This window comes from Gymnoscopelus microlampas (assembly GCF_963454915.1).
Source record: "Gymnoscopelus microlampas genome assembly, chromosome: 1".
NCBI classification, from domain to species: Eukaryota; Metazoa; Chordata; class Actinopteri; order Myctophiformes; family Myctophidae; genus Gymnoscopelus; species Gymnoscopelus microlampas.
The window spans coordinates 34980472-34992895 of record NC_139962.1 but is presented as its reverse complement, the minus strand read 5'-3'; the positions used below and the strand labels follow the sequence as shown (position 1 = coordinate 34992895).

The window sequence follows — 12424 nt, the reverse complement described above, 5'->3', positions numbered from 1 at the left end:
TTCTTACCCCTGTCCGCTCTCCCTCAAAAGGCCTCAATATACTCTGTTCTGAAGTGCTTCTGAAACCTGTCCAACCCGAACTTCTAAAATCCCGGATGGTTCCTCAGAACTGTGATATGTAATAGGTGCTAGGGGTCTTGGGAGGCTGGCTGTGGACCAAGGGGCCAACAGCCATTGTAATGGAGTGCAAGTGAAAACATTGCAAATCTACAGTACGTATATTACTAAGTTTACAACACGCTATTTTGCAGCACGTTGTGAGCTTGTAGATCAGCTATTTTCAGCAAGACGATTAGGTGTTGAGGGGAAGAAAGAGGGGACCATGGTGGACAGCAAAGTATATAGGATTTAAGTGCATTCAAGATTTCTGCTGTCTACCCACTACCCAGTAGCTTGACAGAAACTGTTGAGAATAATCTTCAAGGAAAAATGTGTGGTGTTCTCCAATTCACAGCCCCCTACGTATCTTTTTCATAACATATGGACTTAGAGTTGGTGACATGTTTGGACATCTCTGATTTAGAGAGTTTTCAAACTGCACCACAAGGTCCATTCTAAACGTCACAACGTATCTGAAGCCTGTTCTGAAACCAGCATAAATCAAGCTTAAAACTGACATTCTGCCATGTCATGCAGAGATTAGATCCACTGCTAATCTATACACAATGACGGAATAACATATACTGTATAGGCACATTTGACATGAGCCATTTAGGGAGAAAGATGTTGTGTTTGGGAGAGAGACACAGAGGGTGAGAGAGAGAGAGAGAGAGAGAGAGAGAGAGAGAGAGAGAGAGAGAGAGAGAGAGAGAGAGAGAGAGAGAGAGAGAGAGAGAGAGAGAGAGAGAGAGAGAGAGAGAGAGAGAGAGAGAGACAGAGGGTGAGAGAGAGAGAGAGAGAGAGAGAGAGAGAGAGAGAGAGAGAGAGAGAGAGAGAGAGAGAGAGAGAGAGACACCTTGAGTGTGTGCGAGCTGATAGAAACAGAACAGTATCACCTCCCAGAATGTCCACCTCAGCACAGCCTAGTGGTGCAGTATCAGATAACCATAATTTATTCAACAGGACACACACACAGAGAGAGAGAGAGAGAGAGAGAGAGAGAGAGAGAGAGAGAGAGAGAGAGAGAGAGAGAGAGAGAGAGAGAGAACCATAGATTGATGGAGGTGAAGTTAGACGATGGGAAGGAGACATGGAGTCAGATGGTGATAGATTGTGGTAACGTAAGAGGGACAGTGTTTCCTTGCTTGCTCTTCACAGTTTGGTGATCGAGTCCTCTACCCTGGATCTTACCCAGCGAGCCAAAACATTCAAACATGGCTCCCATTCTGGTGCCTTTACCACCACAAATGACATATGTAGGGTCTAAATGACTCCCTGTAATAACACTGACGGCAAAGGCAAAACTACGATGACACTTGTGTTCAGACACGCAAAGGATCTTAAATTATCATCCCACATCATCACCGATCATATGGAACACATTCTGAAACTCTGAGAAAAACAGTCTACATGGTTTATTTATTAAAGGCCCAATCAGTCTTACAAAACAACATGTTGCGTTTGTTTATGTTGGAAATGTTTGTAAATATTGGAGTAAAAAATACATCAAGTGTATTTTGATTTATGATGAGGTGAAATGAAAGCTCAAATAACATATCCATCTAATCACAGTCTTTCAGAATGTATGTGAAAATAACGCTAATTAACATGTTCAAAATAATACAGGACTGCCTTTAATAAAGAAGTGGGGTTGAATCTAGGCTCTTCATTGTGTTTTGCTTACTTTTATCAGGCAACCTCGCTGTGTGTTGACCTTCAACCGTCCCAAAAAGGCCAACATCCACAGTAAGCTACAGGTTTTACATACCCCAGCGAATCAGTATGTTTCAATATGTCTTCACATACAGTATTGTATCTTGGACATTGTTAGACATTAGTCACTATACTCTTCGCAATATTCTTGAATATTTAGCAACACGCCAAAGGCTACGTTCCTTTTGCTTAATACCTACACAAGCAACTATCAGTCTAAATATTCATCAGCATTATGCAACGATGCGTTCCATATGAACATGCCTCAGCAGTTGAACCGGCAGAGCTAAAAAGGGGGAACAACTCCTTGGGGTCTGGCAGCTTCAAAGCTTCTGCTGCTAACCAACATCTATAGTTTGGGGGGATGCGTGGGGGGTTGCATAATGTGGTACCATTAGGTAAGATGGGGTAAACAGTTCTTGCTCTTCAGCAAGTGCTACGATAAGAAGAAAATGATGAAACACAGAGACAGAGGTAGACTGAAGTGAGCACATAGCATCAAACTAAACTTTGGCAAGTTGTGAGTTAGTCAGACGAGAAGGCTTCGACTAGCAGAACATCCCTTCGTTAGTTCCACTCACTGCAAGAATGTTTGATATGATATGATTTAGCATTTCTGAAGGTGTCGCTACTGCTGCAGAAGAAAACATGTACTGTAGAACCAGAGTGTGAAGCATAGAGAAAAGAAGCTGTGTTTTTGCATTGGACTTGTACTGTACTTTAATCATTGCTCTTTGGTGGGGTTTATTTTCTCTTTTGCCTCATAATAAAAACTAAACATTCTTTTAGTTTAGTCCTTTGTGACTATTCTTCATCTGGCTGCATGCAATTAGGAGTTTAACAGGCACAGACCTTTTTCCACATCGCTGTCTTGGTGGGTGGGTCTGGGTAACGGCTTGGATAGTCAACGCACCACGGTGACTGGCGGTGTGGGGGGTGGGTGGGGGGGAGGGGGGGGTGGGTGGGGGGGGGGGGGGGGGTGTAGCAGGGCAGAATGAATGAACTGGATTGAAAGTGATGGTTTAGCCTACTGCTGAACAACAGTCCTGTCATGTGGATAATGGGTGGCCTATGGTGAACCATCATCAGACCTGGGATCACCAGATGTTTGTCTTATAGCCTCATCTTTCCCCACGACAGAGACAAGTTCAAAGTCCTTGCAGCAGGATCAGAGGCATTTTTAACTGCGAGATGATGACCCAAGCCTGCTCCCAATGAAACACAGAGGCTTGAGTCGCTTATAGACTAGGCAGGGAAGGGGGGCCATCTTTATGTGTCTGTGTGACCATTGTATTGTACATGTGGTGGAAAGGGTAAGCAAAGCAAAGTTTGTTGTTTACCCAGGGTGTCGGACTAAGCACGAAGCTTGTTTCCAGCCGGACCCTGCATGGAAGCCTTGCTCAAGGGCTATTCAGCGGTGATTCATGATTGATGTGATGAATTGGGGAATCGAACTAGGGACCTTCCGGTATCAAGGCCGCCCCTCTAACCACTAGGCCACCGCTGCCACTAAAACAGTTATCTATTTTAAACTATCAGTTCACTATGAGTGTGATCAGTTCAGTTGTCTGTCTCAGTTATGGCCTTTGTCTCATGTCTTTTTGTCTAAGTAAACAGAGCGTAATAACACAGTATTATTTGATCTAATGAAATTACTATCTAGCCTATTACTGCATGTCTACTTCAGCATACAGTATTAATGAGCCAACCTCCATATCAGCCCCATGTGCGTCCCTGAGTCACATCCAGTAGAGACGTGCAATAAAGACAAGAATAAATCCATCATAAGAGCTGCCTGATGCCAGCCTCATAGATACCTCTGTGTGCTCCTCTCAACACGTATTTAATACACACATATAATGGAGGTTTATTGGCCCTAATGAGGATCAGAGGCATTTTTAACTGCGATATAATGACCCAAACCTGCTCACACTGAAACATAGAGGCTTGAGTCGCTTATGGACTAGGCAGGGAACGGGGGCCATTTGTGTGTCTGTGTGTCCATTGTATTGGACATGTGGTGGAAAGGGTAAAACAGTTACATATTTTTAACTATTTACATTTATTAGAGGATGGGATGGGCTGTGTTTTTAATTTGATTTACACCAAAGGCATTATCTTATTCTCATCTCCTGAGGACAGGGGTTTAATCTCATAAAAACATGGGCAGGCAGCATATGAACATAAAGCTCCCCTCAGAAGAGCTATTAATTACATGTCAATTAAAGGTAAATTAATTGTTTAGACAGAAAGGTGTGGCAAGACAGAATAAGAAAGAGGAGAGAAAGACTGATGAAGGGAAGAAAGTAGGTATAGATTATGGGAAATAAATACCACTGAAGTATTAAGGCTAAGGAAAACAGAAATACTGTTAAAACTACGGTACATAACATAAGCATTATGTCCGTTGTCTCCCGTCACTATGTCTGAACTGAACTACAGTAACGACGATGCAGAATCTATTGTCCAATCCAGCCGCCTGCGTCAAATAACTTAATTAACACTGTCAACCAGTAGGTATCCTACCTGACACCAGGGTCTCCAACCACTGCATATGTGCTACATCAGTTATATTGTATTAACTACCATACAGATTGGTTAATGCAACATTGTATAAAATACGTTCATGATTGTAGCTTTTGAAATGGTCCCATCCTCACCACAGAATGGTGGTAAGCGAGCGTCTACCCCCTGTCAACTCAGAGAAATGTTAGCAAATGGCCTCCTTCCTATGGTCCTGTCTACCACCCCAGCTCCACAGTTGGTTGACATTAGTATCTGGGTGGTGGGGTGGCATGGAGGCTAGTGAGGCCAACCCACATCAGAGGGTCACAGCATGGATCCCTGTTGCAGCCAACCCCCTGTCAAAGAGTCCTTGAGAAAGACCAGCTCCAGTAAACTGCTGGCCTGCATTATACTGTACACAACAGAGTGTAACTGCACAGTGCAACTCAGGGAGATGTATGAAGAGATATGTTTTTACTACATACAGATTTTTGTTTTAAACTACCATCACTGCAAGATCTTGAACATCATCTTGTCCGGTCCCAAGACTTCTGTCTACCTGCTGGTCGAATGATCTTTCCCACTCAACGCTGCATTTATTGAGTCATTAAATGTTTCCCACTCTAAAGTGAATCCTCCTCGTCTAACGGAATGATTCACTACCAACCCACTGTATACTCAACTTGGCTCTATTGGGCTTGGGTGACACTCATCATTTCAATCTGATTTTGTTTTATCACCTCATCCCTCCAGGGTGCATTAACTGGAAAAAGCTGGATGGCAACAAGTGCATTTTTGATTGCATTGTAATGCAATGAGCCAGACCACATCCCTTAGCCTAATGGTGGGGCACACAGTCATCAGGAATTCTACATTGTCTGGATGCAATCCAGTCATCACATAGAAAAGCTTAGCAGGAATACCTATTTAAATAAATACAGCCACACCTCATACCATAAACCCTCAGGCTAGTGTAAAGGCTCAGCGAAGTGGTCACAGACTATAAGAATGTTATGATATATCACATCTAAAACATTTTCTTTATCAATTTGTGTTGTGTGGCCTTAGGCAACCTCTTATTATGCAAAACAGACAACCAGCACTTAGTTGTTTTTTTTTTAACACCCTTGTGGTTCCCTGTGTTTCCCAACTACTGGCTATTTGATTTGCAACAACAATACAGTATGAACTACAGCATGACCTTATTAAGGTAAAATGTATGGCTTCCCCTAATCAGACTTATCAGGATGATTATGTGGAACAGTGGAACTATCTAACCGCAAGGCTTTGCTTTCAGTATGGATTACTAAACTCTACATTCAGAAACCATTAGCTTCTATGCACTGAATAGCTATGAAAACAAACATGGTTACATCTGCAGCACGTGGCAAATTGATTCCAGGCATAAAGAAGAAGAACTTTTAGATGGTCTTATCTGCAAAGAGTAGTAATTGATTAGGGATCTCACTGAGAACTGTTTGTCTGATTTCTGGGGCAGATAGAGGGTGTCCATGGGGGCATGCTGTGTCGGCGTTGTCGGGGAAACAACAGAAGCAATTGAGCGTTAAAGCCTAGTAAATCTGTCTGGTAGTGCACACGCACACGCACACGTGCACGCACACGCACGCACGCACGCACGCACGCACGCACGCACGCACACATACCACCTGGACAGTGGTGATTGTCTTATAAAATCGTAGGTGTCTTGGTAGCTCATGACATAATATCACACCACCATTGCTTCATGTCCACCTCATTATCTTTGACATTTCCACACTATTATTAGATTTTATACAGATGGGCCGAGAAGGAATGACTTCTGACAAAGGATTCATTTCTACCATCATAAGATGAGTAGCCCGTCTCAACATTGGCTAATGATAGATTTGGTTAACACCTTACTTTTCTATAACCTTGCCTACTCCAACACATTAGCCTCATAGTACTCTGTCTGACTCTGTAGTGTACAGTAGTGTGATCAGTTCAGTTGTCTGTCTCAGTCATGACCTTTGTCACATGTCTTTCTGTCTAAGTAAACAGAGCGTAATAACAAAGTAATATGGAATTGAATTTAATAAAATGACTATCTAGCCTATTATGTCTACTTCAGCATAGTATGAGCCAACCTCCGTATCAGCCCCATATGCAGCCCTGAGTCACATCCCTACGTGTAATAAAGACATGAATAAATCCACCATAAGAGCTGCCTGATGCCAGCCTCAAAGAAACCACTGTGTGCTCCTCTCAACACACGCACGCACGCACACACACGCGCACGCACACGCGCACACACACGCACACGCACACGCGCACACACACACACACACACACACACACACACACACACACACACACACACACACACACACACACACACACACACACACACACACACACACACACACACACACACACACAAATACTTGTGTGGAAATACATTAATACACACATATGTGGAAGTATGGGGATTGTGAAAGAAAGCATAGCAGATTTATGGGCTCATATTCTATCACCAGCAATGGCTCCACTGGCGCCAAATATTAGCATTTGGTTAAGGCCAATGGCAATCATACTCTGTAGCAACCGAGGAGGAATGTCTTACAATAAATGATCCAGAAATATTTCGCTTTCAAGTTGTGACTGGAGTCGATTTAGGCCTACCATTTTACTGCCTCAGTTTCACAAGGCTAAGGAGCTTGAAGTTAGCACTCTCAATTAATGGTGTCACAATGTTTCCTCTTATGTGCATTCAGAAGTGGTGTGGGGGGCCGCCATTGCAATAAAGCCGCCACCACTGTTAAGAGAAAATGGGATATAAATGATTTTATAAGGTACTGTAGGCACAATTTCACCCCAAACATGCTCAAATATAAAGCCAATGTTTAGAAACACCACCGTTTACTATATCCACATAGGAGCTGTTTTAACATTTTAATCAAAATAAAGGCATGAACGTTAGAGCCCAACCGATATATCGGTCTGGCTGATATACAGTGGGTGACCATTGACTTTGTCGTTTTTTTTCATTCTTCTCATGCGTTTCATGCAGGGCATGTATGATTTCCACTCTGTGCCACTAGGGGCAGCAGCGGTCTACTGCCTACAGCCCACAGCAGACAGCAAGAATATATTTGTTACTAGTTACTGTATATCCTCTCCAAACTGTACATACATTACTTTACACTTTTGTATTATGTTTTGACACTTGCTTTGGAAAATGTAAACGTATGTTTTATCATGCCAATAGCTCATTTGAATAGCAAAATTGTTTGTTTTGGGGTTTTTAGGCACTGTTTTTCCTAGAAAGACAGAGAAAGATCCTGTATGTTGCTTACAGTACAAGATGTGACATTTATATTAAGCAAAATATTAAGCAAATAAAGTTAGATAGCATGATGCTGCGCTTAACATTAGTTTAATTTTAACGTCTTAATTGATAAAACGAGACGGGAAAATAAACGTATTTTTTTCTCTTGCCAATAGATTGGGTTTTCTGTTCAGCGTCGGGCAGTCAGGAACGCATCTCTGTCATTTTAGAAATGTTCAGACACACATTGGTTTCTGTCTGTCTGTCTCAAAAGTCTGTGGAGAGAGAGAGAGAGACAGACAGACAGACGTCTTATATGTTTTTTTTTTCTCGCATCAATTGTTGTGTAGTAATATTCCAACATTTTCCTCTATAAATGAAACAGCCCAGCTAGTGTAGCGGTTAAAACTGCTGTCCGGTGATTTTTCGACCCGTGTTCGAATCCCACGCGATGAGCATACAAATTATTCATTCTCGTCTATTAGTTTGTATTGGCCAGTGCGTTATATATATATAATGTATGTATAATGGATTAATATTCATAAAACCAACAGACAGACTTTTATTTTAAAACATAGCAGATCTACAAGCTCGCAAAGCATCATGGTGCAACACTTTGTGAGCTTGTAGATCGGCTATTTCCACTACTACTTTATGGGACACTGTTCTCTCTCTCTCTCTCTTTAGTTTGATGAACATTGAACCTCATAATAACATCACTCCGTTCGCGACTGCATACAGAACGTGTGTCGGCTCTGATGTTTATTAGACAGCATCCATGGACCTCCGCTCAGGTCCTGGAATCCAGAGCCTTATGTCAAGACTTGGCTGCGAGCACATCGCACGGCAGAAAGCACAAAAACCAAAGTGGCACAGCCTGTCATGTCAGATAACCCCGAGCCACTTTGGCAGTTTTTATAAGACAGGGGTTATTGGCGTCTTTTTGGTTTGTTTTATTTTAGTTCCTCGTTTATAATTATTTCCTCCTCAATATTGTTTAAGAATTAATGTGCTATCCATGACATGCTGTCACCAGTTTACCAGTTCACTGTCTGTTATTTAATGATGATCGAATATTGGCTAAATGTTTACAATTTCTTCTGTCCAAACAATGAAAAGCACTTAGAAAAAGCAAGTGAGTCTCTCTTTAATTAAGCATGATGAGCCATGTGTTTTCCACAAAACAATTGAATATCATTGAATATAATGGCACCCTTGTCATACTACTATGTTATTATAGCTTTCAGTTGGCCACCACAGGCACAGACAGTGCGTTTTAGCGCAGCGCGGCCTGGCGCAGCGCGGCGGAGTGGTTGCGTGCGGGGGGTCGGGGGGCTTTCGTGGGAGGGGGGGACGGGTGGATCAGAGCTTAAACCTAAAACCGAAATAAAGTAACAAAAAAAACCTCCAATACGCTCAAGAACCGCGCTCCCCCACTTCCAAAATTAGCACTAGCCTACAACACTGGCCCAGTCTCTTGCCAAACCGGTTATGTTAATGTATGCAGCCTATTCCAAATAAGCCAAGTGAGGAACTCTGCTATCAGGTTCCCCCTCCCCCCTACAGTACCTCTGTAGGCCTATCTCTTCTATCAAAGTATTTGTTCAGATACAAATTCAGAGCGGCCAATTTTGATATTTTTAATGCGCCTACATGAAGTTAGAGGGATGGGCAGAAATGGTGTAGGGTGTAGGCTATTTTCAACTGTTAATGGGTTTTTCTTTCTTCACAAATGAATTCTACTTTGTTGTACAACAGTGTCCCATAAAAGCTCACAAAGTGTTGCATCATGATTTGAATTCCGACTGAAAACGCCACCCTTGCGTCTCCGTGTGTACAACCAAATACGCATCTTTCCTGCACCGATGACGCTTGGGGCTTTTACAGCGCTGCTCCTACACTACCACGCACCGTCAGCAACAAGTGGACATGGAGTAAATGTACTTAGTTACTTTCCGCTTAGTTACTTTCACGTGCATATAAATGAGCCACGCGGTTTTATAAGAATGAAAACAAACGCCTCGCTGTTGGCCATGGATCACATGACGGTCGTCTGTTACGGTCATGGATGAACTCAAAATGTTACTTGAGTTCAATCAAAGTAAAAGTACAAAAGTATTGGCAAATATACTTAAAGTACTGAAATATTGGAAAATAGCTGATCTACAAGCTCACAATGCGTCGCAATGCGTTGTGAGCTTGTAGATCGGCCATTTTCAAATAGACTATGTGAAATAGGGCAAATAATGTATGTTTTATAATGTAATGATTTATATCTGCAAAGTAACTAGTAACTAAAGCGTTCAAATAATGGTAGTGGAGTAAAAGTACAATATTTTCCTCTGAGATGTAGTGGAGTAGAAGTAAAAGTAAAAATAGCAGATCAGCATGCTTATAGCGTGGGATTCGAACCCGGGTTGTAAAATCACGCAACATCAGTTTTAACCGCTACACTAACTAGACTATTTCATTTACAGAGGAAAGAGGTAAAGTCATACTATACAGAAATTGATGCGAGAAAAAAAAACATATAAGACGTCTGTCTGTCTGTCTCTCTCTCTCTCTCTCTCCACGGACTTTTGAGACAGACAGACAGACAGACAGACAGACAGACAGACAGACAGACAGACAGACAGACAGACAGACAGACAGACAGACAGACAGAAACCAATGTGTGTCTGAACATTTCTAAAATGACAGAGATGCGTTCCTGACTGCCCGACGCTGAACAGAAAACCCAATTTAAACGCTCTAAGCACACGTAATTATTGCTAGTTATTATTATTATTATTATTAATATAAGACATCTATCTGTCTGTCTGTCTGTCTGTCTGTCTGTCTGTCTGTCTGTCTGTCTGTCTGTATGTATGTCTGTCTGTCTGTCTCTCTGTCACAAAAAAAGTGACTCCAAAGCGGCACCTTGTGGTAGTATTTGGAACTTAAATTTACTGCAAAGCGGGTGAGGCAAATGAGTGAAGTGATTCTCTTATGAAAAGCGACAAAGTCAATGGTCACCCACTGTATATTGCCCATTATTTGACTTTTTTGACGACATCGAGAATTAGCAATTATGCAGCCAATGTCCTGATTTTTAACCACTTTCAACTTGGTGTCCTTATTTTCGGAATGTCATTATAGGAGAACATTTTCAAATAAAGAGGGCTATTGTGAGAACTGTAGCCTGAGAGAAAAAATAGCAGATCTAAAAGCTGTGAGCTTGCAGAACTTTTCAATATGTCTAAAGTGGTTAAATAAAAAGTTCCATTTATGTGTTTACTTTATATCTATAAAAAATATATATATATTATTTTTTTTTATCCAAATTATTTAAAATGTGCTTAAATGTTCAAATTGATTAGAAAATCTTGCACATTTTAAGACAACAGCAGACAAAACATTGGTAACCAGTGGTCTAGGATTCCCCAATTGTTCCGATCCGACCCCGAAATCCCATATCGGTCGGACTCTAACGAACATAGACCAATACGGGCACGAAACCTCAGTTAGCCTCAAACCAGTGAACCACCAAGACATGCTGCACAGGAAGCAAGGGCTCGGAGACAGAGATAAGTAATACAGGAGAGACTTCTGACACTTAACTACAGGTCTCCTGACCCCTCCCACCACAAGCATCTGTTGCTCTCATTGGTTACATCTGGAGGACAGCTCACCGAGAGGCCATCAGAACTGGCCCATGACGTCATTTAAGTGGTTTCACTCCGACAGGAAGGCTGTGTGTGTGTGTGTGTGTGTGTGTGTGTGTGTGTGTGTGTGTGTGTGTGTGTGTGTGTGTGTGTGTGTGTGTGTGTGTGTGTGTGTGTGTGTGTGTGTGTGTACACGTTGTTACAGGGTGACTTATGGCTGTTTCCTAGTATAGACAGCAGGGAGTATTTCCCAGCTTGGAAAGAGGATTTGGAAGTCAACATTCACCAGTGTGATTGTAGCCAAATCAAGAATGTGAACACATGTAAACAAATCATACTCACACACACACACACACACACACACACACACACACACACACACACACACACACACACACACACACACACACACACACACACACACACACACACACACACACACACACACACACACACACACACACACACACTCATAGAAATAAACCTACCAACAAAATACACAAACAAACACAGATATTAAAGAGGGCTATTGTGAGACCTGTAGCCTGAGAGAAATCTGGATAGTGCAGCTCCATTGAAGAGCACTAGACCAAAGGCATTCTTCACCATCATCCCCTAATGCAAACTCTACTGCCAACGGTAATTACCAATTCCTAAACAAACATAGCTAAACATAGACAGACACATTCTCTCACACAGACGGAAACTCACCAATTCCTTCAAGAATGAAATAGTCCTTTTTATTGGGTGAGTATATTATGCCTACATGACCCGATTTGACTTTTATATATGCATGGTTTTCACATTTCACACATTACACAAGACAAGTCCCCACAGGGATCCATCCATCCACCCACCAACTAGGCTTGGGCAATACTTGCTATTTCCTTATCATGGTTTGTGGCCATTACAAATCGGTGATACATTATAAGGATTGCCAGGGGTTGCTGCTTAGGGTGTGTCATATAAGGTAAAGATTTACCATGCACATGGTTAGAGGAATTATGGTAATTCAGAAGGCATCGCCTGTTGTTTTGGTTTTGAGATTAAGTTGGACCTATTGCTTGCAGAGATGGAAAGACTTATTTGAGACTTGGAGTTAACTTATTATGGAGAGAGTTTAATAAAATACCATTATTGGTCTAAATAAGCTTCT

General features: G+C 41.9%; 1 protein-coding gene across 1 annotated transcript in view; it reads right to left on the bottom strand.

Annotated features, from left to right (window-relative positions):
- Window positions 1–12424, bottom strand: part of ccdc102a (coiled-coil domain containing 102A) — a 96250-nt gene that overhangs the window by 79387 nt on the left and 4439 nt on the right. The window lies entirely within an intron of this gene.